The sequence below is a fragment of the Dendrobates tinctorius genome, unplaced genomic scaffold, assembly GCF_039654945.1.
Source record: "Dendrobates tinctorius isolate UK_male_01 unplaced genomic scaffold, ASM3965494v1 ptg000158l, whole genome shotgun sequence".
In the NCBI taxonomy this organism is placed as follows: Eukaryota; Metazoa; Chordata; class Amphibia; order Anura; family Dendrobatidae; genus Dendrobates; species Dendrobates tinctorius.
Genome location: NW_027361825.1, coordinates 23,424,876 through 23,452,824, shown reverse-complemented (window position 1 = coordinate 23,452,824; position 27,949 = coordinate 23,424,876). Strand labels below are relative to the sequence as shown.

The 27,949-nt window shown below is 48.4% G+C and overlaps 1 protein-coding gene across 1 annotated transcript in view; it reads left to right on the top strand.

Moving 5' to 3' along the window:
* The first annotated feature begins 327 nt into the window (after positions 1-327).
* Positions 328-27,949, top strand: part of MEIS3 (Meis homeobox 3) — a 314,711-nt gene continuing 287,089 nt past the window's right edge. Inside the window, exon 1 of the mRNA XM_073549111.1 lies at positions 328-430. The gene's annotated coding sequence lies outside the window, so the exon portion shown is untranslated. The remainder of the gene's footprint in view (positions 431-27,949) is intronic.

Genomic DNA, 27,949 nt, shown 5'->3' with positions numbered 1-27,949 from the left:
ATGTCGCAGCTGGACGGTCAACCAAAGATGAACAAGACCAAAAAAAAAAGATGAGGCCATCGGGCTCAACATTTATGTAGTGTGACCCTATCAATGTCGTTGAGTTATAGTCATGTTCTTTACCTCCTTCCACAGGGTCTAATTAAGGGATATTATTACTGCAGTGATGTATTTATTTTATTTTTTGAGTATACTGTTTTAAATGGGGAGGGCGGTACTGTTACAGTGTAGAGCGACACTGTCGCCTTTTTTTCTTCATGTGATGTAATATAGAAGTTGGGAAAAATAAGTAATGTGTTCTGCAAGCGGAGCGCTAGGTAACTGTGTTATTTCCTGCAGAGACGAGCCCTGGCTGGAAGACGTGATGGCGATCTGTGCTGGATGAAAGATGAAAAACAAAGATGAAGGACTTCACCTAGAGACATCACTGGTGAGTTAGTGTGTTACCTATACACTGACACTATACACTGTATAGAGGCCCTGTGTATAATGTCATTGATCACTGTATTACCTATACACAGACACTGCATACTAAGTACAGATCCCCTGTGTATAATGCCACTTATGGTGATAGTATCATGTTTTTTTTTATTACTGATCAGTATTGTAGTATTCAGTCACTGTGGTGGTAATATGTGGTCTGGTCATGGTGCGGTGGTATTTGTTCCTTGTATGTGATATTATTTGGTCACTGTGGTGGTAATATGTGGTCTGGTCATGGTCTGGCGGTATTTGATCCTTCTGTGTGGTAATATAGGCCACTATGTGGTCTGGACATGGTGTGGTGGTATTTTTCCCTTGTATGTGATATTATTGGTCATTTTAAAAATTGAAAAATAAAAATCTACCTAAATTGTATCACATATTTAAACAAATATTTAATAGGTTACAGTAGATTAGGGCACGGCCAAAAGAGTCTACTGTGTTATGGTGGCAGCTTAAAAAAATCTTTTGGCCAAAACAAAAGCTGCCGGCTATATGTGTAATCTGGTGATGGGAACTGTTAATGTGTGATTGGTGAGAAGTGGAGTGTTTCCAAGAGAGAGCGGTGGGACTTTGGACAGTTCGAGGGGTGGAGGCGGGGCTGGGTGGAGCCTGGGCGGAGTCTCAAGGGGGCCACGAAAATGTTACCAGTATGGGGCCCCGAAATTCCTAATGGCAGCCCTGACCAGAGCTACCGCCTCACCAGCATCGGAGCTGCTGCAACTCCCGACCTACTGTCTCCTTCCCCACCATCCTGTAGAATGCAAGCCCGAAAGGGCAGGGTCCTCTCTCCCCTCTGTATCAGTCTGTCATTGTTAGTTTGTTTACTGTAAGTGATACCTGTAATTTGTATGTAACCCCTTCTCATGTGCAGCACTATGGACTCAATAGTGCTATATAAATAAATAATAATAATAATAATAATGACACATTTGCACAGAAGTAGAGACGTGTGGCGTCCCTAGAGAGACGTTTGCACCACATGACATAAGGTTTTCTTGTCCTAAGTAAAGGCTTAAAAGGGCGTCTATTCGATGGGACATATGTCATGTAAAGTTGCAGGGATCTTTAAGTAACGTTCTTTAAAAATGTATTATGTAATATGTACAATGTATCACTACACAATTCTAGAACATCTGCTCATGGAGCAAGGGGATGGTGATGATGGCTCGTGTTACCACAAGGGGGTCTTACATTCACGTGATCCCATATAGGACACACTTTATGACCGTTGGGCCAGCCGCTACTTAATATACATGGCCAGCCTAAGATCTTATGGACAAAGAGAAGACCCCATTTGTGGGTCATAGTGTATGAACCCAACCAGTGCTTTACTGAACCCAACTTATTATGGCCATATGGCCGCCAGCCCACAAACTATTACTATGCCGCTATGGCTTTTAGTAGTCGGTGGCTTTACTTCAAGAAGCGGTTCTCTTGACTAGAGTTTTTTTTTCTGTTTTCAACTTTATGGCATCCTATAAATGTCATGTTATCACACACACTGCACACAGACATGCATATATACACACACTGCACATACATAAACGTATATACACACACTGCACCTATGGTACATACCAGCTTGTTTCCTCTTCAATTTCCCTAGACTCCCTCAGGTAAAGAACCTTTGGTGACATCATGGTCACATGACCATATTATCACCAAAGGTCCTTAAGCAGTCTTACATTCGGAATAAAAACGCTGGAGTCCACTAAGAGAATAGGGCTCTGGGCAATTGCCCAACTTGTTCCCCCACTTCCCTAATGCCTGCCCTGACTTCAACAAGGGCCGGCATTCATGGGCGTTCATCATGTGTTTGGGGGGTTGCACTTTAACATCCTGATTTACCCAAATCTAACCTTGGTAATTATGGACAGTCCCTCTTGTATATGATGTCCTAATGGCAGCAGCAGCGCAAGAAATATAACACACGAACACGGTTGTACTGAGTTCTCCAGAGCAGTCACTCCTTTTTGAAAACATACAGGGGAAGGGGGCTGGTTTGGTCTTTGCTCTCTTAGGACCTCTCTCTGCTTTATTGCCTCTGAGGCATCTATGTTCTGTAGTGGGGCATATTGGCAGAATTTGCCCTAATCAGACAACTTCCTAAAATATAATTATATGACATTACAGAGTTGTTATTCATTACCTCCAAATGCAAATGTTGAAAAATAAAATATTTTTTTTCTGCATTTCTTTACTTTTGGTATTAAATTTGTTTTTTCATGTAAATGTGCTTTTTCTATCTTCTTTCCTCTGTGGGTGAGTGGATAGGTGTGTGACGAGGTGATTAGGTAACCAGATACATATGTATGGACACAGCGTATTATGTATGGATTAAGGCAGTTGTATAAATAGCTGGTCATTGCATGTACGTGTGTGTATGAAGTACTTGTAGTCTTTGGTGACTGCGAGTATATTGGGGGAGGGAGGCTGCTAGTTTGAGAGGGTCTCTGAGGTTACCACATTAACCTCTGACCTCCGCAGACCTGGGTTCAAATCCCAGCTGAGCTCCCAAAGTCGAATGAGTTTGGTAATTATCAGCTTCATCCCCAGAGGGCTTTTATCTCCAGCAGAAATCCAGGCCTCAATTAGCCCTGTGGAGGAGAAGGGCCCCGTGTTAGAATAGCAGAGGGTGCCACGGGGCACTCGGAGTCAGTGTGCGCCTTTACACATTCCATTAAGTGGCGAGGGGAGAAGTTAGGGCTGAGGCCATGCTGCTGTAATTGATACTGTCAGGGTGTAAATACCACAGGAAAAAAAAAGTGCTGGATTCATGGACTTCAAGGCAAAATGAAAATCAAAGGCTCCATTTATTACAATTTTGCTCTTGTTTGCAACAGAGAAATTCCTTGAATCCAGCAGATCATTTCGAATGTCTGATAATCTGGAATTAGGTGACTGGCCTTGGGTCTCCTGACCTGAACTTGACAGCCTCATAAGCATAGGCAGATTCAGGTAAGGAGACCCGGTGCCGGTCTGTGCAATGTGGTCCATAATCATACCGTACGATACGGACATCTGTATTCAGCATGTTCGCTGTGATAGAGAAAAATTAAAATCCATACAGACATCTTAGGAGAGGGGACATATCCTCCCTCTTACTGAACATAGGGATTAATTATAATTGGGGAAGTGACAAACTAATTATAACTGGGGAAGTGAGAGGAAGTTGACACTTCAACCTCCATTTAAGTAGGGACCTCCTGCATTACCACAGGAGATGGATTCTGGGAACCAGCCATCAGGAAGGGGATTCGTTTACGCATAGGCGGGGAAGTACACTTCCCAGGCAAGAGCTTCCTCTGATCAAAACACTGTTCTGAGACTTTTTGGACCCAGTGTTCAGTGATAAATATTGGGGTTTGCATCGATCTGATATTTGTGGGAGATATATTTTTGGCGTCTTCGTGAAGGAACAAACAAAATGTGTTTACTCTGATTACCGAAAGGCCATTCTAACCCCTCCATCTTAACATTGTTCCAATGGATGATGTTATCCATGTCACATGTTTGCTCTATAGAAAGGTAAAATCGCAATAGGAAACATGACAACAATATCTACTGCCTGGGACCTTCAGAGGCAAACATATCCTGAAAGTTAGAGATCTCATAAAATTCTAGTAAACCTAGTACATCCCATAACCAGCCCCCATATGATATCACCAAGGGGAGGCATGTGGGCGTAATCTTGATCTAATAAAAATTAGATTTTGGGTGTCTGTCATTTTTCATTCTAAAATACACAGTTCACCGTGAGAGTGCTTTATTTTCCCTATTGAAGAGCTTCCCTTGTCCATAAAGATAACAGCCATTCCTGCGACATCAGGTTTAGTAATTCTTTTTTGTTATTCCTTTTTATTTTATGGAATTTTATGTTTTGTTTTGTTCCCATTTTGTATCATCTTGTATATGTTTATAAACACTACCCACCTTCCCAGATTAAATATATAAAATGTAATAGCTCTGTTTTCTGATTGTAAAGTGCACCACTGAAGCTACAAGCTACCAGTAACAGGTGTCTAATCAGCCTGTATAAACAATTGGTGGTGGCAGTTAGTAGATTTTGTTATTGTGCAGCTGGCAGTGACCATACCAGGGTATATATTTATGCTAGATGGTGGCCCGATTCTGACGCTTCGGGTATTCTAGAATATGTATGTATTATATTTATGAAGATTTTAATAATAATGCAATAATGCACCCCCCAATCCTGATATGCATGGTCCTCTCACCCCCCCAATCCTGATATGCATGGTCCTCTCACCCCCCCAATCCTGATATGCATGGTACCCTTCACCCCCCAATCCTGATATACATGGTACCCCTCACCCCCCTTTAATGATATGCATGGTCCCCTTACCCCCCTATCCTGGTATGAATGGTCCCCTCACCCCCCAAACCTGATATGTATGGTCCCCCTCTGTGGAGGAAACAGGACCCGTTCCTCCCACATCACCAATGTGACGTAACTACACAGGCACATCTCTCCGGTGCCCCCTTTGCCTCTCAGGTCAGTAAGGGAACTGCACCTAGAGCAAATGGCCGCCGGGGAGGATGTCCTGTTACCCGCTGGGTATTCTAAGATTCGTAATCAGAGTAAAAGCATCAGACCAAGATTAATTTTATGGTTTAATTGCCTTAAGGGCGCACTAGATAATTACAGAAATATACAGAAAGCTATACAATGGAATTACAGTGGATTTGCAGTCAGAGTAAAATATAACAATAAGGGTACAAGAATTAGAGATATTAAGCTGGAGGTCAATTTACCAGATTGTAGGTTGCATGTGGGTGCCTGGAGCTCTGCAGTTACAGGTACAAGAATCTTAGTTGCCGGACAGACCCCAAAGCATGGGCCGCTGCTCCCCTTAGCAGATCTGTCCCCAGTTCCTTCTTAGATCATCATCGTCTGGTTCTTCTGTGTGAGAGAGACTCTCTGCCCTGGGCTGCTAGTTCTTAAGCACGCTAGGTCCCTCCCCCTGTGTCAGAGGGTGGACTAATAATCTCCTCCCTTTAGCTCCCTGTAGAACTTATTCCCAATATCTAAGAAAGGGGGTAACTTTCAACAGCATGATCGGATCAGGACATGAGAGGTACCAGTGAATGCGGTTTGTTTTGCTTGTCGTGTGGAGAGCAAACATGGCCCCATTTGGTCGCTGTGGAGGGCCATTCTATGTATCTCAGGCCCCAGAACCCTCACCGCCTCAGGAGTCGCACTGCCAGATGCGCAATTTCCTCAGGGTCACTCGGATATTTTTCATGAGTCCATAACTCGAAAGATGTGCTCATAATCCATGATCCTAGGATGTAGTCGGGGCGCCTGGGAGAGACAATGGATGCGTATTTCTGTGTCTAGCTGACAGGTATATTCTAATTGAAGCCCCCAGGCGCCTCCCTGCCCCATGCCCACGTGGCTCCTTCTCAAGCTTTGAAGTTCTGTTTTGGGCCTTATCTCATTATCATACTAAAAGGCCTTGCTATTCAACATTGGAGCCCTAAATCCTGCTTTGTTCACTATGCTTACAGGCCCTGGGGGGGTAGGAGCAGTTAACTCCTTCATCACACCTCCCTGCTTTAGAGGGTGCTAGGGGGTATCACATTCCTGTGTTCCCCCATGCGCCCTTCTGCACCCTCTCCTTGCCGGGACAACCCATCAGTGTTACCATGGTCCCTGCCTCTTTTGTGGTGAATGGTGAATTGATACTGCTGGAGAACGAGGCTCCAGCGTAGCAACCTCCCATTTGTCCCAGAGACTGTGTGTAACCAGCTGAGGGGGTTGTGGTCTGTTTCCACGGTGAATTGGCGTCCATACAAGTATGGCTGCAGATGCTGCAGGGCCCACACAATTGCCAGACATTCCTTCTCCATTGTGGAATAGGCCACTTCCCTCGGCTGGAGCTTCCGGCTCAGGTACAGAATGGGGTGTTCATGGCCCGTAGTGTCGACCTGTCTGAGCATAGCACCTAGGCCGAAGTCGCTGGCGTCGGTCTGCACTACGAACGGCTGTGTGAAGTCGGCTGCCTGTAGCACAGGAGAGCTCGAAAGGGCGGTCTTGAGCGCCTGGAAAGCTGTCTCGCAGGCGACTGTCCAGTCGACTGCGACGGGCAGCCTCTTCTTGGTGAGGTCCGTCAGGGGCTTGGCCAGGGCACTATAGTGTGGAACAAACCTCCTATAGTACCCGGCAGTCCCCAAGAAGGACATCACCTACTTCTTGGTCCTGGGGGTGGGCCAGGATGCGATGGCATCCACCTTCCCGGGCTCTGGCTTCAGAGCTCCCCCACCTACCCGGTGTCCCAGGTAGTGGACCTCACTCATACCCAGCTGGCATTTTTCCGGCTCAATGGTCAAGCCTGCTCGCTGGATCCGCCTGAGCACCTGCGCCAGGTGCTCTAGGTAATCCTCCCAGGTGGGACTGAAGATGGCGATGTCATCTAGGTTCGCGGTCGCATACCCTTCCAGTCCCTCGAGCAGCATCCTCTGAAAAGTGGCAGGGGCATTCTTCATGCTGAATGGCATCACCGTGGACTCGTACTGTCCGAATGGGGTGATAAAGGCAGAGCGTTCCCGTGCCCCAGGGGTCAGGGGAATCTGTCAATACCCCCTGCTCAGATCCATGATGGTCAGGTACTTGACCCCGGCCAGCTGATCGATCAGGTCATCGATGCGCGGCATTGAGTACGCATCGGTGACCGTCACAGCGTTGAGCCCCCGGTAGTCCACGCAGAACCGCGCAGTTCGGTCCTTTTTAGGGACGAGGACTACAGGCAAAGCCCACGCGCTGTTGGACACTTGGATCACCCCCAGCTTCAGCATCTCGTCTATCTCTTGGCGTATGTGCTGCTGCACCTCAAGAGAGACCCGATACGCTGAACGCCGGATCGGGGGGTGATTGCCGGTGTCCACGTCATGGACGGCTGTCTCAGTCCTTCCGGGCAGGCTGCTGAACAGCTCCCGAAAGGGGTGTAGGGTGACCCCACCTGGTAACGTTCGTCCTCCGAGAGCTGGTGGCCAACCCCCACATCCTCTATGGATCCACCCGCCTTGGCTTGGGTGAGCAGATCAAGGAGGGCTTCTACCTCTCCTTCCTTGGGAAGGTTGCACACTGGGTGGACACAAGCCTCCCGCTCATGATGGGCCTTCATCATGTTCACGTGGAAGGCCTTCCTCATTCCACGGACGTGGTCCAGGGTGACCAGATAGGTGACAGCGTTGAACCGCTGGTGCACGAGGTATGGACCCTCCCAGGCTGCCTGAAGCTTGTTTTGAGGTACGGGAACCAGTACCCACACCTTTTGACCCACCTGGTAGGTCCATTCACAAGCATTCTGGTTGTACCACCGCTTCTGGTCAGCCTGGGCTTGGGCCATATTGTCATGCACCAGCCGTGTCAAGGCCATCATTCAGTCCCGGAAGCGCACGACATACTCAATGACCGACACTGCAGGGGTGGCCAAATCCCCTTCCCATGCTTCCTTCACCAGAGCAAGGGGCCCCGTACACGTCGCCTGTACAGGAGCTCAAAGGGGGAGAACCCCGTTGAGGCCTGTGGGAACTCCCGGTAGGCAAACAGCAGGTGTGGGAGATACCGCTCCCAGTCTCTCCCGTGGGAGTCGACCAACATCTTCAGCATCTGCTTTAAGGTGCCATTGAACCGCTCACACAGGCCATTGGTCTGTGGGTGGTACGAGCTGGCTACCAGATGTTGCACCAGTACCTGCTTACAGAGAGACTCCATCAGCTGCGACATGAACTGGGTACCTTGGTCGGTGAGCATTTCCTGGGGAAACCCCACTCTGGAGAAAATCTCCAGTAAGGCAGTGGCCACTTTGTCTGCCCGAATGGACGACAAAGCTACCGCCTCCGGGTACCGGGTGGCATAGTCCACTACCGTTAGTATGAAGCATTTCCCGGAGCAGTTTGGAGTGGACAGAGGTCCAATGAGATACACAGACACCCTTGAGAAAGGCTCTTCGATGATGGGCAGAGTTACCAGTGGGGCTTTAGGGCGCCGCTCCGCCTTCCCCACCCACTGACATGTGTCACACGAACGGCAGTAGACAATCACCTCGGTCCTCATTCCCGGCCAGTAGAAATGCTGAGCTAGACTGGCCCTGGTTTTAGTGATCCCTAGGTGTCCGGCCATGGGAATCTCGTGTGCAATCCGCAACAATTCTGCCCTGAACGGATAGGGTACCACTAACTGTCAGTCCCTGGGCCACGCCTCCGGTGAACCCTGCTGGACCGTTACCCGGTACAGCTGTCCCTGGCCTCAGACCACTCGCTCGCGGTCGAACTCCAGGGGAGGCTGTGCCGCCTGCTCCTTGAGAGCTTTCAGGCTAGCATCAGCTTCCAACGCTGCCTGAAATCCCTGACTCAATGTGGCAAGAATTGACGAAACTGCCACATCCTTTGTCAGCTCCCCGGGATCTGTCTCCTGGCCGCTGTTTGACTCGGCAGCCACTTGGTCGGAGTGGGGGAAACCATCGGACCTCCGCGAGGCTCCTTGGGCTCCGGCGCTCCTACTCCTGGTAACCAGCCATGACCGCTGAGACCACAGGTAGCACCTGCTTTGCCTCGGCTTCCGACCAAGTCCCCAGGACAGGCAGACTTCCCTGGCCTCCTGACATCCCGGATGCGGGGAACTCCTGCCCTGGGGTCTTACCTGGTGGCTCCTCTCCCGGGATGCCCCCTCACCCCATGGCCTGTTCCTCTTTCTGCAGAGGCCCTAGACTGAGCAGGCTGGATTCACTTAGGGGCCCTACACTGCCCGTAGCAGCCCCTCCTTCCACCTCTGAGCTCTCCCCTGCAGTCTTCTTACCTGTCCTCACTGTGAGCCCTGTGTGTGTAGTGTCAGTGCATGGCTTACCATCAGGTTTCACTCCCTCCTCCACTGTTGGATTCACATTCAACACATTAACATTAGTATTCACAGTAGAGTCATGACATCCTTGGGGAGCTGGACTTGGGGGTTCAGTGGCCACATACTGAGACACTAGCCTCCCCAAATCGGTCCCAAGCAACACTGGCAGGAATATTAGGCGTTACTCCCACCTGAACTGTTGGAGGCACATTCAACACATTAACATTAGCAGTCACAGTAGAGTCATGACATTCTTGGGGAGCCGGACTTGGAGGTTCAGTGGCCACATACTGAGACACTAGCCGCCCCAAATCGATCACAAGCAACACAATGGCAGGAATATTTGGCGTTAATCCCACCTCCCACCTTTCCCCTCCCGGTGCCCCAGTCCAAAAACACTTTGGCGACGGGCAGCGCCGGTTCAACACCTCCAGTTCCGGAGATGGAAAGGGTTTTCCCAGGCACCAAGTCTTGAGGGGACGTACCAGGGTTCGTTCAGCGCCTGTGTCCCGCAGTCCCATGACCGCTGAGCGGCCGATGGTGACGGGTTGGTAATTGTCCAGGGACCTCCCACACACAAAACAGTGGACGGTTTCTGGGACAGGGATGGGGCCTTCTGGCGCAGGGGACATGCAGCCTTAAAGTGTCCTGGCTGGTTGCAATGATGACAACGTCTGGGTTCTACTCCTGGCCTGGAGAGGGCAGCAGGGGGATACACCCCTTGCACTCTGGGGGCTGGGGGGACATGGGCAGGATAGGGCTTACCCCCTCTCCAGGTGCTGCTGGCAGGCTTCTTTGGCTCAGATGCCCTGTTGTTGGCATACTCATCTGCCAGGACGGTTGTAGCAGAAGCCCCCTTTGGTTTCCGGTCATGGAGTAACTGCTGGAGGTCCTCTAGGTAGTTCCACAAGAACTGCTCCGTGACGAACAGTTCCTGGACCTCCTGGCGGGTGGTGAGCTCTAGACCCGAGGTCCAGTGCTCCGCAGCTCTCAGCAGTGCCCGCATGTGGTCGGTCCAGCTGTCCTTTGAGCCCCGCTGCAGGCTCCGGAACTTCCTGCAGTACGACTCCGGGGTGATGTTGTAGTGCTGCATCAGGGCCCGCTTGATGCTGTTGTAGTCCTGCTCCTCCCCGGCAGGTAAGTCCCCCAAAACTTCCAGGGACTTACCCCTCAAATAGGGGGTCAGGTTCCTTGCCCACTGATCCAGGGCCAGATGGTGTTGGAGACAGGTTCTCTCAAAGGCCAGCAGAAAGGAATCCAGGTCTCCATCCTTTTCAAGCAGGGGAAAGTCCTCCGCCCGGACCTTGGAAGCCTTGGTCCCCGGTGGGGCTGGAGCTTCCAGCGGGAGCCCGTGCTGAGCCATCTCTAGTCGGTGCCGGCGCGCCGCAGCTTCACAGCGTTCTGCAGCCTGCAGCACACGTTCGGCATGCTCACGCTCTGCTGCTTTCTCTGCCGCCACCAGGAGTATGTCATGGGCGGCGTCGTTACCAGCCTCGAGCTGTGCCATAGCTGCTTGGAACCATCATACATATTCGCCATCCCACAGTCGAGTGCCCACATACCCATCACACATCATCCCATAGTCCCATGCCCATATACCCAACACACATCCTCCATCCCATAGTCCCATGCCCATATACCCATCATACATATTCGCCATCCCATACTCGAGTGCCCATATACCCATCACACATCCTTCATCTCATAGTCCCATGCCCATATACCCATCATACACATCCTCCATCCCATAGTCCCGTGCTCATATACCTATCACACATCCTTCATCTCATAGTCCTATGCCCATATACCCATCATACATATCCTCCATCCCATAGTCCCATGCCCATATACCCATCACACATCCTCCATCCCATAGTCAACCATTATGACATCATAATGAGCGGCGGGACCTATGATGACATCACCGTCGCTGTGGCAACCATTATGACATCATAATGAGGGGCGGGGCTTGATACACGCGCGCGCACACACACACACACACACACACACACACACACACACACACACACACACACACACACACACACACACACACACACACACTTTCCCCATTATGTAGATAGGGGCAAAATTGTTTGGTGAATTGGAATGCGCGGGGTTAAAATTTCGCCTCACAACATAGCCTAGGACACTCTCGGGGTCCAGACGTGTGTGAGGCTCAGGAGCAGACAGCGTCCGGGAGTGGACCCTCTGGATCGTGGATCTGGAGCCCCCGGGCCGAGCACGCCAGGTATTGACCGACCCCTATACAGGGATCGTTTGGGGCAGGACCACAGGGGACAGAAGCGTGACAGCCGGTACCAAGAGGGACGGTTCGAAGGACAATTAGGGCTACGGACGACTGGACGACAGACAGAATCTAGGGAACTAGAGCAGGGGTTCCTGCGGAGGGAAGGAGAAACAATAGAGGCAGCAGGAGAATCATAGAATCATAGAATCATAGAATCATAGAATCGTAGAGTTGGAAGGGACCTCCTGGGCCATCTGGTCCAACCCCCTGCTCAAAGCAGGATTCGCTAAATCATCCCAGTTAGATGTCTGTCCAGCCTCTGTTTGAAGACTTCCATTGAAGGAGAACTCACCACTTCTCGTGGCAGCCTGTTCCACTCATTGATCACTCTAACTGTCAAAAAGTTTTTTCTAATATCTAATCTGTGTCTCCTCCCATTCAGCTTCATCCCATTGCTTCTAGTCTTTCCTTGTGCAAATGAGAATAAAGTTGATCCTTCTACAATGTGACAGCCCTTTAGATATTTGTAGACAGCTATTAAGTCTCCTCTCAGTCTTCTCTTTTGCAAACTAAACATTCCCAAATCCTGCAACCTTTCCTCATAAGACAGGGTTTGCAGACCGGTCACCATTCTGGTCGCTCTTTTCTGAACTTGCTCCAGTTTGTTGATGTCTTTTTTAAAATGTGGTGCCCAAAATTGGACACAATATTCCAGATGAGGTCTGACCAAAGAGGAGTAGAGGGAAATAATGACTTCACGTGATCTAGACTGTATGCTTCTGTTAAGGTACAGTGAGCGAGGGGAGTCTGATGAGGAAATCCTAAGGGCTGGAATAACATCGGACGGACAAAGGACGGAGAACTCAGGAAGGCAAGGAGACAGACGAGGGGGCTCATACACAGCCGACAGACAGGGAAAACACTTGAGGGAACGCACAGACAAGGCGAAGCAGGCAAAGAGGACGGAAATGGAACAGAGACAGAGGCGGGCAGACGGGAGACAAGGAATACACATGAAACGAGAACTACAGTGGAACTGTGGAACTGTAGCGGCCAGAATAGTGCAGGAGTACCACACGATCACCAGGCGTCTTCCCCTTAAGGAAGACGCCTGAAATTCCTTAAGCCAGGAAGTGACAGTCAGCCCTGCCCCTCAGCGATGCCCCCCCGCCATGTGAAGAGAGAGGTCGGGCGCGCGGCTTAAGGGAGGCGCACGGGACCGCAGCAGGACGGAAGCTCGGGCGAGAGGAGGAGGGCAGGTGAGGAGAGGCTGTGGCAGGTGCCACCGCTGAAGGAACATCGGCGGGCACGGCTGCTGATGTTACAGTACCCCCCTCTTTATGTCCCTCCCTTTTGAGCTTGGCAAAAAATCTCTTCAGGATAAGAGGGGCATTAACATTTTCTCGAGGTTCCCAGGACCTTTCCTCGGGACTAAATCCTTTCCAATCGATAAGGAAAAGAGTCTTTCCCCTGACTCTTTTCATGGCCAAAATGTCCTTAACTTCAAAAACGTCATCTGCCCCGATTGGCGATGGAGAAGTGATGGGAGCTGGTTGAAAGCGATTAAGAACCACAGGTTTTAGGAGCGAGACATGGAAGGCGTTAGGAACCCTGAGTGAAGCCGGCAACCTCAGTTTATAAACCACCTCATTCATACGTCCAAGTATTTCAAAAGGCCCAATGTATCAGGGGCTTAATTTGTAAGAAGGAACCTTCAGGCGGATATGCTTGGTTGAAAGCCAGACTTTGTCACCAGGATGGTATGGAGGAAGGTCCTTCCGTCTCTGGTCCGCATGTTTTTTAATCTGGGCACTAGCATTCATGAGTGCCTCCTGTTGTGAGTTCATTTTCCCCTTCACCATTGAGGTCTGATGAACTCCCTCTTCTGGTGAAGGAAGGTAGTGAGGCTGATTACCAAGCACCTGAGCAGGATGATGATGATTGGGTGACTGGAATTGCTGACTGGATATAAGGCAGCCGACGCCCTTCTGCCTTGCTGGTGATTTCTCAGAGGGATTCTAGGAGACCAGTCTGATTCCTGCTCCTCAAAAGCTAACTTTTCTGCTCTGTTTTTTTGCATTTTTGTTTTGGTTTTGTTTTGCCTTGTTTTTCTGGATTTCTGCCATCCCCTGCTGGGGTGAGCTGAATTCCTTTTTGCTCTGTCTTCAGAAAATACCTGAGTACTGATAGTCTTTTTGAAGCCTAGCATCTTCAGGGCTTTTTTCCCTATCAGTCTGTTGGCTCTTGTTTTGATAGGGTTTTGGCGGATTGCAGACAGCAGCTTTTCTATCCTGTCCTATTTAGTTAGCTTGGGCCCCATCATTTGCTCAGCCTATCTTTCTATCTGTGTGAGTGTTTTTTCATCTTGCTTCACTGTCATTATATGTTGGGGGCTGCCTATTGCTTTGGGGTCTGCTCTGGGGCAGTTTAGATTTCCCTTTCTGTCTTTAGGCTATTTAGTTCTCCATTTGTGATCGAGGGGTCTAGGGCACCGTAGGAACCCCCCACGGCTACTGCTAGTTGTTGTTGATAGGTTCATGGGTCTGCAATCCGATAGCTGACAACTTCTCTGGTCTTCTGGACTTAGCTAGTATTTCTGTTTTTGCCTCCTACGGTGACTCATTCATAACAGCCTCCCTAGTCTCCTTCCAGACTTGTGAGAATTCTGTGGCGAGAACATCTGCTGCGGGGATTCCAGATGACATGGAAAAAGGCAGCGGAACACTGGGGTTCTGACCTGAAACCACAAAAAATGGCGACTTGGCAGTTGATTCACTGGGATGATTATCATGGGCAAATTCAGCCCAAGGTAGGAGTGAAACCCAATTGTCCTGATGGGCGTTGGAAAAGTGACGTAAGTCAGTTGTCAGAACTTGATTAATCCGTTCCACTTGCCCGTTGGACTGTGGATGATAAGCAGAGGAGAAGTCGAGGGATGTGCCCATAAACCGACAGAGAGCCCTCCAGAATCGAGAAGTAAACTTGACTTCACGATCTGACACAATCCGTTGAGGAAGACAATGCAGCCTGAAGATCTGGTGGATGAAGATCTCGACCAACCTCGGAGCAGACAGCAACACGGGCAAGGGAATGAAATGGGCCATCTTGAAGAAGCGATCAACTACGACTAGGATCGTAGTGCATCCGGCTGAGCGAGGCAGATCTGTCACGAAATCCATTGCGATTTGCCGCCAAGGGGCCTCCGGAGTAGGTAACGGGTGAAGCAGACCGGGAGGCAGGCTTCTCGGCACCTTGTTCTGAGCACAGACCGGGCAAGAAGCAACATAATAATTCACATCTTGGCGAAAAGAGGGCCACCAATAGTAACGAGAGAGAAGCAAGAGGGTCTTCTTGGTCCCCACGTGCCCAGCAACCTTGGAGGAATGCCCCCAGCGCAGCATCTCCGGGCGCTTGTTCTGAGAAACGAAGGTTTTTCCTGGAGGAGGAGTAGAGAAATTTACAGGAGCCACGGTGATAACTTTGGCAGGCTCGATGATATATGATGGACCCTCATCCCCCTCAGGCGACTGCAAAGACCTGGAGAGCGCATCTGCTTTGATGTTCTTATTCCCAGGTTGGAAATGAAGCTTGAAATCAAAACGAGAGAAGTACAGGGCCCATCTGGCTTGTCTGGAATTGAGTCTTTGAGCGGACTGCAGATAGGCCAAATTTTTGTGGTCCATGAAGATAGTAAAGGGGTGCACTGCCCCTTCGAGCAGATACCGCCATTCTTCCAGAGCCATTTTAATGGCCAGCAACTCCCGGTCCCCAATGGAGTAATTGCATTCTGCAGGTGAAAAGGATTTAGAAAAAAACCCACAAGGGACCAGATGCCCTGATGAAGCCTGTTAGGAAAGGACCGCTCCCGCTCCGGTGGAGGAGGTATCCACCTCCAGGATAAAGGGCCTACTGGCCACCGGTCGATGTAAAATCGGTGTTGATGCAAAGGAGCGTTTCAGGGTAAGGAAGGCATCCTCGGCCTCGGGAGACCAGCTGTTAGACTTAGTTCCTTTCTGGGTCAAGGCCGTGATGGGCTTGGTCACTGTGGAAAAATGAGGAACAAACTGTCGGTAGTAATTAGCGAATCTGAGGAAGCGCTGGATGGCCTTTATACCGACGGGACGAGGCCACTTGAGTACCGCCGAAAGCTTTTCCGGATCCATCTTCAGACCGGAATCTGTGATTACATATCCCAAAAAGGATAACGAAGTTTGCTCAAAAAGGCACTTTTCAATCTTTGCGTAGAGATGATTCTCCCGAAGGCGACGCAGAACCACGCGTACACTTCTCCGATGGGATGATAGATCGGGCGAGAAGATGAGAATATCATCCAAGTACACCACCACGCAGGAATACAGTAGATCCTGAAACACCTCATTAACGAATTCCTGAAACACAGCCGGAGCACTGCAGAGGCCAAACGGCATGACTAAATATTCATAATGGCCATCACGGGTATTGAAGGCAGTCTTCCACTCGTCCCCTGCGCGGATCCGGATTAAGTTGTAAGCACCCCGTAGATCCAGCTTTGTGAAGATCTGGGCCCCTCTTAGCCGGTCAAAGAGTTCGGGGATAAGCGGAAGTGGGTACCGATTCTTAACGGTGATATTATTCAGACCCCGGTAGTCAATACATGGTCAAAGTGATCCGTCTTTTTTCCGAACAAAGAAGAATCCCGCGCCCCCAGGGGACGAGGATTTCCGGATGAAACCCTTGGCCAAGTTTTCCTGTATGTATTCTGTCATGGCCGTGGTCTCTGCTGGAGATAGAGGATACGTTCTCCCTCTGGGAGGGGTGGCTCCGGGGATCAGGTCGATAGGGCAGTCTCATAGGCCCGATGCGGTGGCAGGGAATCCGCTTCCTTTTTGCTGAACACATCGGCATATGCGTGATACGGTGCGGGAAGACCCGGAATGTCGACTGGCCTAGACAGAGAACGAGGATGGACGATGGCCGGCAGGCAGCGTTCATGGCAGGAGTCACCCCAACGCAGAATCTCCCCTGAGCGCCAGTCGATAACTGGCTCGTGCAGCCTGAGCCAGGGTAATCCAAGGAGAACAGCATGGGATAAGCGAGGCAGGATGTAAAAAGCTATTTTCTCGAGATGGAGTGCTCCAATTTGTATGTCAACTTCGGCAGTGACCATGGTGACGAGCACAGGTAGTGGTTTGCCATCAACGGAGGAGATCGCACGTGGGTCTTTTAGGATGACCACGGGAATCTGGAGTTTATCAACCTCTTCTTGACGAATGAAATTACCAGCTGCACCCGAGTCCACATACACCTCCACAGATCTACGCTCCCGACCTGTAATAATTAAAGCTGAAAGAGTAAGGGGCAGAGAGGAATTATGATCACCTAGGAAGACCTCCCTTACCTGGCCTAGGTGGAGGCGTTTCCCGGGTTCTCAGGACAGGTGCGCACAAAGTGGTTGGCTCCTCCGCAGTACAGACAGAGACCATTCGTCATCCTTTCCCTGCTCTGCTGCTCAGATAACCTGATACGATCTATCTGCATGGGCTCGGGTGTGCCGCTAGGGGTGGGTGCAGAGGACCGTGGTATAGGAGCTTGATACAACCTAAAGGGCCTTCTCTCCCTAGCTGACTCTCAAGCGTGTTCTAGAAAGCGAAGATCTATGCGAGTCGCCAGGGATATGAGATCTTCCAGGGTGGTGGGGGTGTCTCGTCCGGCAAACTCGTCCTTGATCTTGCTAGAGAGACCTCTCCAAAAGGCACCTACCAGGGCCTCGTTATTCCATCCCAGCTCCGAGGAGAGTGTCCGAAAGCGGATGGCGTACTGCCCTACAGTAAGAGGACCCTGACGGAGGTTAAAAAGGGCCTCCGTAGTGGAAGCTAAGTGGGTCACCCTCCGTCCCAGGGCTGTGGGGTACTCGGTACCGGGCCGGTGTCAGGGGGGATGTGTTACAGCAGCAGTGACCCGGTCCGTGGCCCTGGGCGCCCAAATCAATGGTTGTTTGTAATATTGTTTATGGAATAGTTTGTGACGCCACCTGTGGTGTTTGGCCAGCAAGATGTTAAGCCAACGCTGCGTGCACATCCTCTGGGGCTGATGGTGTGTTGCAGCATAGATGGTATAGCTCCCCACAGGTGAAGCTGTAACCCCAGGGCAGTGTGTAGGCGCAGGTAGTGTAAAGGAGGATACCCAGATGTAACGGTGCTGACGGTGTTGGCGCACAATGACTGGAAGACACCAGGGCTTGTAGTTCCAAAGTTTTACTCACTGTTCGTGGTACACACTGGTGCCTGCCTCTGTGCCGTGTCCTCCGGGGCAGAGACTCAATCAACCTCCTGGGCAAGTCAGGCTTCTCCTCTCCAACACTCCGCCAACATGTACCTGTCCTGAATGACTCCGCTATTGCGCCTATTAGTGTGAAGAGCTCCAGTACCGTGGTTACTCTGAAGTTCCTCCTGTCAGATGTTCCTAACAACTCTACTTGTATGACAGACAGCTGTAGCCTGATCAGTTACCTCCTGGATCCCGGCTCTCTATCCGTGTTGCTGTTGTGTCCCAAGTCTTGGATGGGAGTAATGCATTTACAGCCAACTACTCCACCGGTGTCTGCTGCAGAACCATAAGTGTCCATACAACCTTGGGGACCAGGCCCCGGCCTTGCGCTGAGAACCTATAGGCAGGGTTCCTCTTCCAACCCACAACTCCTCTCTGTTATCCTACTCCTTCGTTCCGCGCTGTTCCTTCTCTCTTATGGAAGCTTAGGTTGCAATTCTACGTCTTTCTCCTTCTGTTCCTTTCCCGTGCCAGCTGGCTCAGGTCACTGAGGCAGCTGCAGCACTCCTTCCTCGATCCTTCCTTCCAGGGATCCGTCCTCAGTCTCTCCTGACTGACTGACCCCCTCGCCTCCTCTCTCTACTGACCTCCCGTCAGACTGACCTGTTATTCTAAACTTTCCCTTTCTTTTATATCTAACCACCCATCTCCCAGCACATCTCGTGTTACGAAGCAAGGACCCACGAAAGGTGCTCTGCTATCCTCTAAGCATGGAGCCGCAATCTAGTCCATTGCTGAACTATCCTGTGTGTGGGTGCAGGTGTTGGAGTGTGGAAAGGAGTTCCCAACTTACCTAGGTGGTGGGGCACTACACCTTAGGAGAAGGTGCAGTACCTCTGTGGCGACTGAGCCTCAGGGGCGCCACATAAGCGCCCGGGTTCGTCAAATACCTTGCAGAATGTCTCCAAAAAATTCAGGATGCTAGAAACCACGGGGTCATCCCTCTCCCATAAAGGGTTCACACAGGCCAGCGCCTCTCCCTCGAAATGGGACACTATGAACGCAACTTTGGCGCAATCTGTGGTGTATTGTTGGGGCAGAAGCTCAAAGTGCAGTCTGCACTGGTTTAAAAAACCCCTACATAACTTAGGATCCCCGCTATACCTGGGAGGCTTTCCCAGGCGAGGGGGCGGAGATGAAACAGCTTCCTGGGCTTGGGTCGAAGCAGCCGCAGAGGACTGCAATGCAAGCAGTTGATCGTCAACGGACGCCATATAACCCAAAATGTGAGACTGAGCATCGCGCTGCTGCGCAAGCTCCTGCTGAAGGCTGGCTAAGAGAGGAGCATGCCCTGGGTCAGTGGTTTGCAGGGCGGAGAGCCGGGTGTCCATGGATTTCATGAAGGACATTATCCGGGTCTGATTCTCTCTTAAGAAAAGCAGTTCCTTCTGTGTAGCAGCCGCGGCACCGGCGGGGTCCATGGTCTGGTGATACTGTGAGGCTCAGGAGCAGACAGCGTCCGAGAGTGGACCCTCTGGATAGTGGATCTGGAGCCCCCGGGCCGAGCACGCCAGGTGATGACCGACCCCTATACAGGGATCATTTGGGGCAGGACCAGAGGGGACAAAAGCGTGACAGCCGGTACCAAGAGGGACGGCTCGAAGGACGACAGACAGAATCTAGGGAACTAGAGCAGGGGTTCCTGCGGAGGGAAGGAGAAACAATAGAGGCAGCAGGAGAAGGTACAGTGAGCGAGGGGAGTCTGATGAGGAAATCCTAAGGGCTGGAATAACATCGGACGGACAAAGGACGGAGAACTCAGGAAGGCAAGGAGACAGACGAGGGGGCTCATACACAGCCGACAGACAGGGAAAACACTTGAGGGAACGCACAGACAAGGCGAGGCAGAGGCAGGCAAGGAGGACGGAAATGGAACAGAGACAGAGGCGGGGGCAGACGGGAGACAAGGAATAAACATGAAACGAGAACTACAGTGGAACTGTAGCGGCCAGAAGAGTGCAGGAGTACCACACGATCACCAGGCGTCTTCCCCTTAAGGAAGACGCCTGAAATACCTTAAGCCAGGAAGTGACACAGTCAGCCCTGCCCCTCAGTGACGCCCCCCGCCATGTGAAGAGACGCGGCCTAAGGGAGGTGCACGGGACCGCAGCAGGACGGAAGCGCGCGCGAGTGGAGGAGGGCAGGTGAGGAGAGGCTGTGGCGGGTGCCGCCGCTGAAGGAGCATCGGCAGGCACGGCTGCCGATGTTACAACGTGTGACTGTGCCAAATTTTTTGGCTGTAGCTGCGACGGTGCGGACGCCAATCCCGGACATACATACACACACACACACACACACACACACACACACACACACACACACTTGAGCTTTATATAATATATCAGACTAGCTGAAGAGCCCGGCGCTGCCCGGGCATAGTAACTAACTGTGGTTAGTTATAGCAAATTATAATTATCCTCCATCCCATAGTTCCGTGCCCATATACCCATCATACATATCCTCGATCCCGTAGTCGAGTGCCCATATACCTATCACACTTCCTCCATCCCATAGTCCCATGCCCATATACCCATCACACATCCTCCATCCCATAGTCCCATGCCCATATACCCATCATACATATTCGCCATCCCATAGTCGAGTGCCCATATACCCATCACACATCCTTCATCTTTGTCCCATGCCCTTATACCCATCATACATATCCTCCATCCCATAGTCCAGTGCCCATATACCCATCACACATCCTCCATCCCATAGTCAACCATTATGACATCATAATGAGCGGCGGGGCTTGCAACCTATGATGACATCAGCGTTGCCATTGCAATCATTATGACATGATAATGAGGGGCGAAGCTTGATACACACACACACACACTTTTTCCCCATTATGTAGATAGGGGCAAAATTGTTTGGTGAATTGGAACGTGTGGGGTTAAAATTTCGCCTCACAACATAGTCTAGGACACTCTCGGGGTCCAGACGTGTGACTGTGCCAAATTTTGTGGCTGTAGCTGCGATGGTGTGGATGCCAATCCCGGACACATACACACATACATACATACATACACACATACATACATACAAACACTTGAGCTTTATATATTAGATGTAGCTCTTTCACAGACAAGACCAGTAATACCTTTTCCTAGATAGTCTATTCCTCCATTACTGAGAAATCAGTGTTTGAATTGATATGCAAATGAGCTGAAGAACTATGGTAGATCTGAAGCCCTTGTTACTCCAGCTCTATTATCCAACCAGAGTTCATCTGAAGACTCCTTTGCCTGTCACACAGCATAGAGGCTGTCAGTCAAGCAAAAGAAAACTGCTTTTGGCAAGGAGTAGAGCTGGGGTGACAGAGGCTTCACATCTACCATAGCTATTTAGACTCAATTGCATATGAATTGAAATGCTGATTTCTCAGTAAGAGAGGAGCAGACTGCCCATGTAAGGGGTACTTCACACATAGCGAGATCGTTAGCGAGATCGCTGAAACGTCACAGGTTTTGTGATGCAATGGCGACCTCGCCAGCGATCTTGCTACATGTGACACATAGCGGCGACCGGCTCCCCGCTGTGAGCTGCGATATCGCTGATCGTGCTCAAATGTCCTAGGCCATTTTTTGTCCCGCTGGCCAGCATGCATCACTGTGTTTGACGCCGACGAGCGACCTCGTTGGCGACTCAGAACTCAGGGATGCAGGCGTGAGTCATCAGAATAGCTGCTGTGTGACAAGGTCCCAACGACCGCCGAGGTCGTTATATGGATCACCATATCGTTGCTGCGTCATTGAGTAGATCTGCCTGTTTGACAGCTTACTAGCGACCATGTAGCAACACACCAGTGATCCTTACCAGGTCGTCTCATTGTCGGGATCGCTGGAGCGTCGCTATATGTAACGAGACCCTTAAGGTTTTGCTGTACCTTTCTTTGAAAGAGGTACAGGTGCATATAAATAGTTTAGGTGTGAAATCCTGCTAAAAGATTCTTTTTCAAGTGGTTTTCCGAGTCATATAAAAGATGCACAAAGCTACAGGTGGTTATAAAAATATCTACATTCATGACCGAAACTATTGGCACCCTTGAAATTGTTTCAAAATAAAGTATTTCTTCCAGAAAATTATTGCAATTACACATTTTGTCATACACATATTTATTTCCTTTATGTGTATTGGAACAACACAAAAAAACAGAGAAGAAATAGTCAAATTGGACAAAATTTCACACATCCCCATAAATGGGCAGGACAAAATTGCTGGCTCCTTTCCAAAATTATGGGTAAGCAACTGTGGTTCAAGCATGTGATGCTCGTTCAGACTCGCCTGTGGCAAGTAACAAGTGTGGGCAATATGAATATCACACCTGAAACCAGATAAAAAGAGAATAAGTTGACTCAATATTTGCATTGTGTGTCTGTGTGTGCCACACTAAGCATGGAGAACAGAAAGAGGAGAAGAGAACTATCTGTTGACTTGAAACTAAAATTGTTGAAAAATATCAACAACCTCAAGATTACAAGTCAATCTCCAGAGATTTTGATGTTACTTTTTCCACAGTGCGCAACATAATCAAAAAGTTTACAAACCATGGCACTGTATCTAATCTCCCTGGATGGACGACAGAGAAAAATTGATGAAAGGTTGTAATGCAGAATAGTCCAAATGGTGGATAAGCAGCCCCAATCAAATTCCAAAGAAATTCAAGCTATTCTTCTGGCTCAGGATGCATCGGTGTCAGTATGAACTATCCATCGACATTTGAGTGAAATGAAATGGTATGGTAGGAGACCCAGGAAGGCCCCACTGCTGACACATAGACATAAAAAAGCTAGACTGCAGTTTGCTAAAATGTACATGAGTAAGCCAAAATTATTCTAGGAAAGTGACGTGTGGACAGGTGCACATCATTTTACTGTTTACTGAAAATGGAATGAGGCCTAAAAAGAAAAGAATACAGTACCTACAGTCAAATATGGTGGAGGCTCAAAGATGTTTTGGGTTTGTTTTGCTGCCTCTGGTACTGGGTACCTTTATTGTGTGCAAGGCATCAGGAAATTTGAAGATTAACAAAGGATTTTGGGTCGAAATGTGTTAGAAAGCTGGGTTTGCATCCTTAGGTTATGTGTATTCCAGCATGAGAATGACCCCAAACATACTTCAAGAAGCACCCAGATATGGATGGAAGCAAAGTGGTGGAGTGTTCTGAGGTAGCCAGAAAAAAGTCTGGATCTAAATCCCATTGAAAACCTGTTGAGAGATCTTACAATTGCTGTTGTGAGAAGGCTCCTTCAAATATGAGAGACCTGGAGCAGTTTACAAAAGAAGAGTGGTCAAAAGTTCCAGTTTAGGGGTGTAAGAAGCCTGTTGATGGTTATAGGAAAGATTGTTTGCAGTTATTTATTCTAAAGGGTGTGCAACCAAATATTAAGTTGAGGGTGCCAACAATTTTGGCTGACCCATTTTTGGGAAATGTGTAATAATTTTATTTGAGAAATACTTCATTTTCTGGAGTAATTTCTACGGTGCCAATACTTTCGGCCATGACTGTATAATCCCTGTCATTTCAGCAAAGCGTCCATGGTTCCTCCCACTTGACTTTTGTTTACCTTGTGATGCCTTCTTGTGATCCTCTGCAGGGGCCATGTGAGGCACACGAGATCGCTCCAGCCATGTAATACCAAGAACACAACGCTGTGGGAATTATATCGGGGAGCACGGGTTTTTTAGTTATTGTATTAGCATTTGTGGCTTTGGGCAATTTTTAGATAACTTGGAAAACCTTTTTAATGAAGATGAATGACAAGGTTTTACATTGAATAGATGTTAGTCGAAGCTTATTTTCATATGTTTAGGTCTGAGGCGATATTACAGATTCGTGTTGTTCAGATCTGTTACACGACACCCATAGCTGCTTTTTTATGTACTGTGCCAAAATTAATAAATGTCCTCTTTGTGTGCACATTTACTCAATGTGTGTGTGGGTTTTTTTGTGTAACACATATAAAAAAAGAAATAAACTCTTTTTTCAACTGGTTGTGGCTGAGAACTGAAATATGGGATCTCAGAGGCATTTTTGCAACATCTTCTGCAGGAGCACGCCGCTCTTTTGCCTTCTGGGTGGGTGCACTCCTTGATTGACAATTCAGACCAGCAACATGATTGCACCGTTGGGCCAAAGTATGAGCTCTTCAATGCTGCTAGTAGACAGCTTTGCTTTTTCATCTTCGGAGGATCCAGCCAACTCAGAACAGAAATTACAATCTCTATTGCCTTGGAGACTAGCCACCTCTGAAAGATTGTAGTGGTGGCCGGTAGCATAACAGCAATCAGTGAAGAATAAAATTAAAAACTGCTATTGAGATTGAGCAGGATTAACAACAAGTAAATTACAAAGTTGCTTGTTCTTACAATTGTTGCAATTTTAAACAATTATGATAATGAGAATAACCATTTAACCCCTTCGCACCCGAGCCTGTTTTTGCCTTCGTGACCGGGCCAATTTTTTCAATTCTGACCAGTGTCACTTTATGAGGTCATAACTCTAGAACGCTTCAACGGATCCCGCTGATTGTGACAATGTTTTCTCGTGACGTATTGTACTTCATGATGGTGGTAAAATTTCTTAGATATGAACTGCGCTTATTTGTTAAAAAAAAAATCGAAATTTGGCAAAAATTTTGAAAATTTTGCAGTTTTCAAACTTTTAATTTTTATGCCCTTAAATCAGAGAGTGATATCGCACAAAATAGTTGATCACATTTCCCACATGTCTACTTTACATCTGCACAATTTTGGAAACCTATTTTTTTTTTTTTTTTTTTTTTTAGGAAAAGGAAGTTATAAGGGTTAAAAGTTGACCAGCGGATTTCTCATTTTTACAACAAAATTTACAACACCATTTTTTTTAGGGACCACCTCACATTTGAAGTGAGTTTGGGGGGTCAATATGACAGAAAATACCCAAAAGTGACACCATTCTAAATACTGCACCTCTCAATGTACTCAAAACCACATTCAAGAAGTTTGTTAACCCTTCAGGTGCTTCACATGAATGAATGGAATGTGGAAGGAAAAAATAAACATTTAACTTTTTTTCACAAACATTTTACTTCAGAACCATTTTTTTATTTTCACAAGTGTAAAAAGAGAAAATGAACCACAAATTTTTTTGTGCAATTTCTCCCGAATACACCGATACCCTGTATGTGGGGCTAAATTACTGTTTGAGCACACGGCAGAGCTCAGAACGGAAGGAGTGCCGTTTGACTTTTTCAATGCAGAATTGGCTGGAATTGAGATCGGATGCCATGTTGCATTTGGAGAGCCCCTGATGTACCTAAACAGTGGAAACCCCCCCACAAGTGACCCCATTTTGGAAACTAGACCCCTTAAAGAACTTATCTAGATGTGTCGTGAACACTTTGAACCCCCCAAGTGCTTCACAGAAGTTTATAATGTAGAGCCATGAAAATAAAAAATATTTTTTTTTCCACAAAATGATATTTAGCCCCCAATTTTTTATTTTCACGAGGGTAACAGGAGAAATTGGACCCCAAAAGTTGTTGTCCAATTTGTCCTGAGTACAGTGGTACCCCATATGTGGGAGAAAACTGCTGTTTGGGCACACGGTAGGGCTCGAAAGGGAAGTAGTGACGTTCTGGAATGCAGACTTTGATGGAATGGTCTGCGGGTGTCATGTCGCGTTTGCAGAGCCCCTGATGTACCTAAGCAGTGGAAACCCCCCACAACTGACCCCATTTTGGAAACTAGACCCCCCAAGGAACTTATCTAGATGTGTGGTGAGCACTTTGAATCCCCAAGTGTTTCACTAAAGTTTATAATGTAGAGCCGTGAAAATAAAAAAAATCATTTTTTTTCCACAAAAGTGACCTTTTAGCTCCCAATTTTTATTTTCACAAGGGTAACAGGAGAAATTGGACCCTAAGAGTTGTTGTCCAATTTTTCCTGAGTACGCTGGTACCCCATATGTTGGAGAAAACTACTGTTTGGGCACACGGTGGGGCTCGGAAGGGAAGTAGTGACGTTCTGAAATGCAGACTTTGATGGAATGGTCTGCGGGCGTCATGTTGCGTTTCCAGAGCCCCTGATGTACCTAAACAGTGGAAACCCCCAATTCTAATTCCAACCCTAACCCCAACACACAATTAACCCTAATCCCAACCCTAACCATAACCCTACCCACAAACCTAACCCCAACACACCCATAACCCTATTCCCAGCCCTAACCCTAGCCTTAACCCTAGCCCTAACCCTAGCCCAAGCCCTAGCCCTAACCTGCGTACCTGCTTTTTTTTCTTTACTTTTTTTTTTCTTTTTGTGACAAGATCGCTGCCCTGCAATCTGACTCATAGTAACGCGACTTCTCCTCTGATCTCACACTGACAGATGATCAGAGGAGAAGCAGCGTTACTGTGTGACAAGATCGCTGCCTGGCACAGCTGTGCCAGGCAGCGATCAGCTGTGCCAGGCAGCGATCTACAGTCATGGCCAAAAGTTTTGAGAATGACACAAATATTAATTTTTACAAAGTCTACTGCTTCATTTTTTCTAATGGCAATTTGCATATACTCCAGAATGTTATAAAGAGTGATCAGCTTAACAGCAATTACTTGCAAAGTCAATATTTGCCTAGAAAATGAACTTTATCCCCCAAAACACATTTCAATATCATTGCAGCCCTGCCTTAAAAGGACCAGCTAACATCGTTTCAGTGATTGCTCCATTAACACAGGTGTGGGTGTTGATGAGGACAGGGCTGGGGATCAATCTGTCATGATTAAGCAAGAATGACACCACTGGACACTTTAAAAGGAGGCTGGTGCTTGGCATCATTGTTTCTCTTCTGTTAACCATGGTTATCTCTAAAGAAACACGTGCAGTCATCATTGCACTGCACAAAAATGGCCTAACAGGGAAGAGTATCGCAGCTAGTAAGATTGTACCTCAGTCAACAATCTATCGCATCATCAAGAACTTCAAGGAGAGAGGTTCCCTTGTTGCCAAAAAGGCTCCAGGGCGCCCAAGAAAGACCAGCAAGCGCCAGGACCGTCTCTTAAAAGTGTTTCAGCTGCAGGTCGGGCTACCAGCAGTGCAGAGCTTGCTCAGGAATGGCAGCAGGCAGGTGTGAGTGCATCTGCACGCACTGTGAGGCGGAGACTCTTGGAGCAAGTCCTGGTCTCAAGGAGGGCAGCAAAGAAGCCACTTCTCTCCAGGAAAAACATCATGGACAGACTGATATTCTGCAAGAGGTACAGGGAGTGGACTGCTGAGGACTGGGGTAAAGTCATTTTCTCTGATGAATCCCCTTTTCGATTGTTTGGGACATCTGGAAAAAGGCTTATTCGGAGAAGACCAGGTGAGCGCTACCACCAGTCTTGTCTCATGCCAATTGTCAAGCATCCTGAAACCATTCATGTGTGGGGTTGCTTCTCAGCCAAGGGAATGGGCTCTCTCTCAGTCTTGCCTAAAAACACAGCCATGAATAAAGAATGGTACCAGAATGTCCTCCAAGAGCAACTTCTCCCAACCGTCCAAGAGCAGTTTGGCGATCAACAATGCCTTTTTCAACATGATGGAGCACCTTGCCATAAAGCAAAGGTGATAACTAAATGGCTCAGGGAACAAAACATAGAGATTTTGGGACCATGGCCTGGAAACTCCCCAGATCTTAATCCCATTGAGAACTTGTGGTCAATCATCAAGAGACGGGTGGACAAACAAAAACCTTCAAATTCAGACAAAATAAAAGCATTGATTTTGCAAGAATGGACTGCTATCAGTCAGGATTTGATCCAGAAGTTGATTGAGAGGATGCCAGGGAGAATTGCTGAGGTACTGAAGAAGAAGGGTCAACACTGCAAATATTGACTTGCTGCATTAACTAATTCTAACTGTCAATATAACCTTTTGCTACTCATAATATGATTGCAATTATATTTATGTATGTGATAAAAACATCTGACAAACACACATAAAAACCAGAGGCCAGCAGATCATGTAAAAATATAATATTTGTGTCATTCTCAAAACTTTTGGCCATGACTGTAGTCACACAG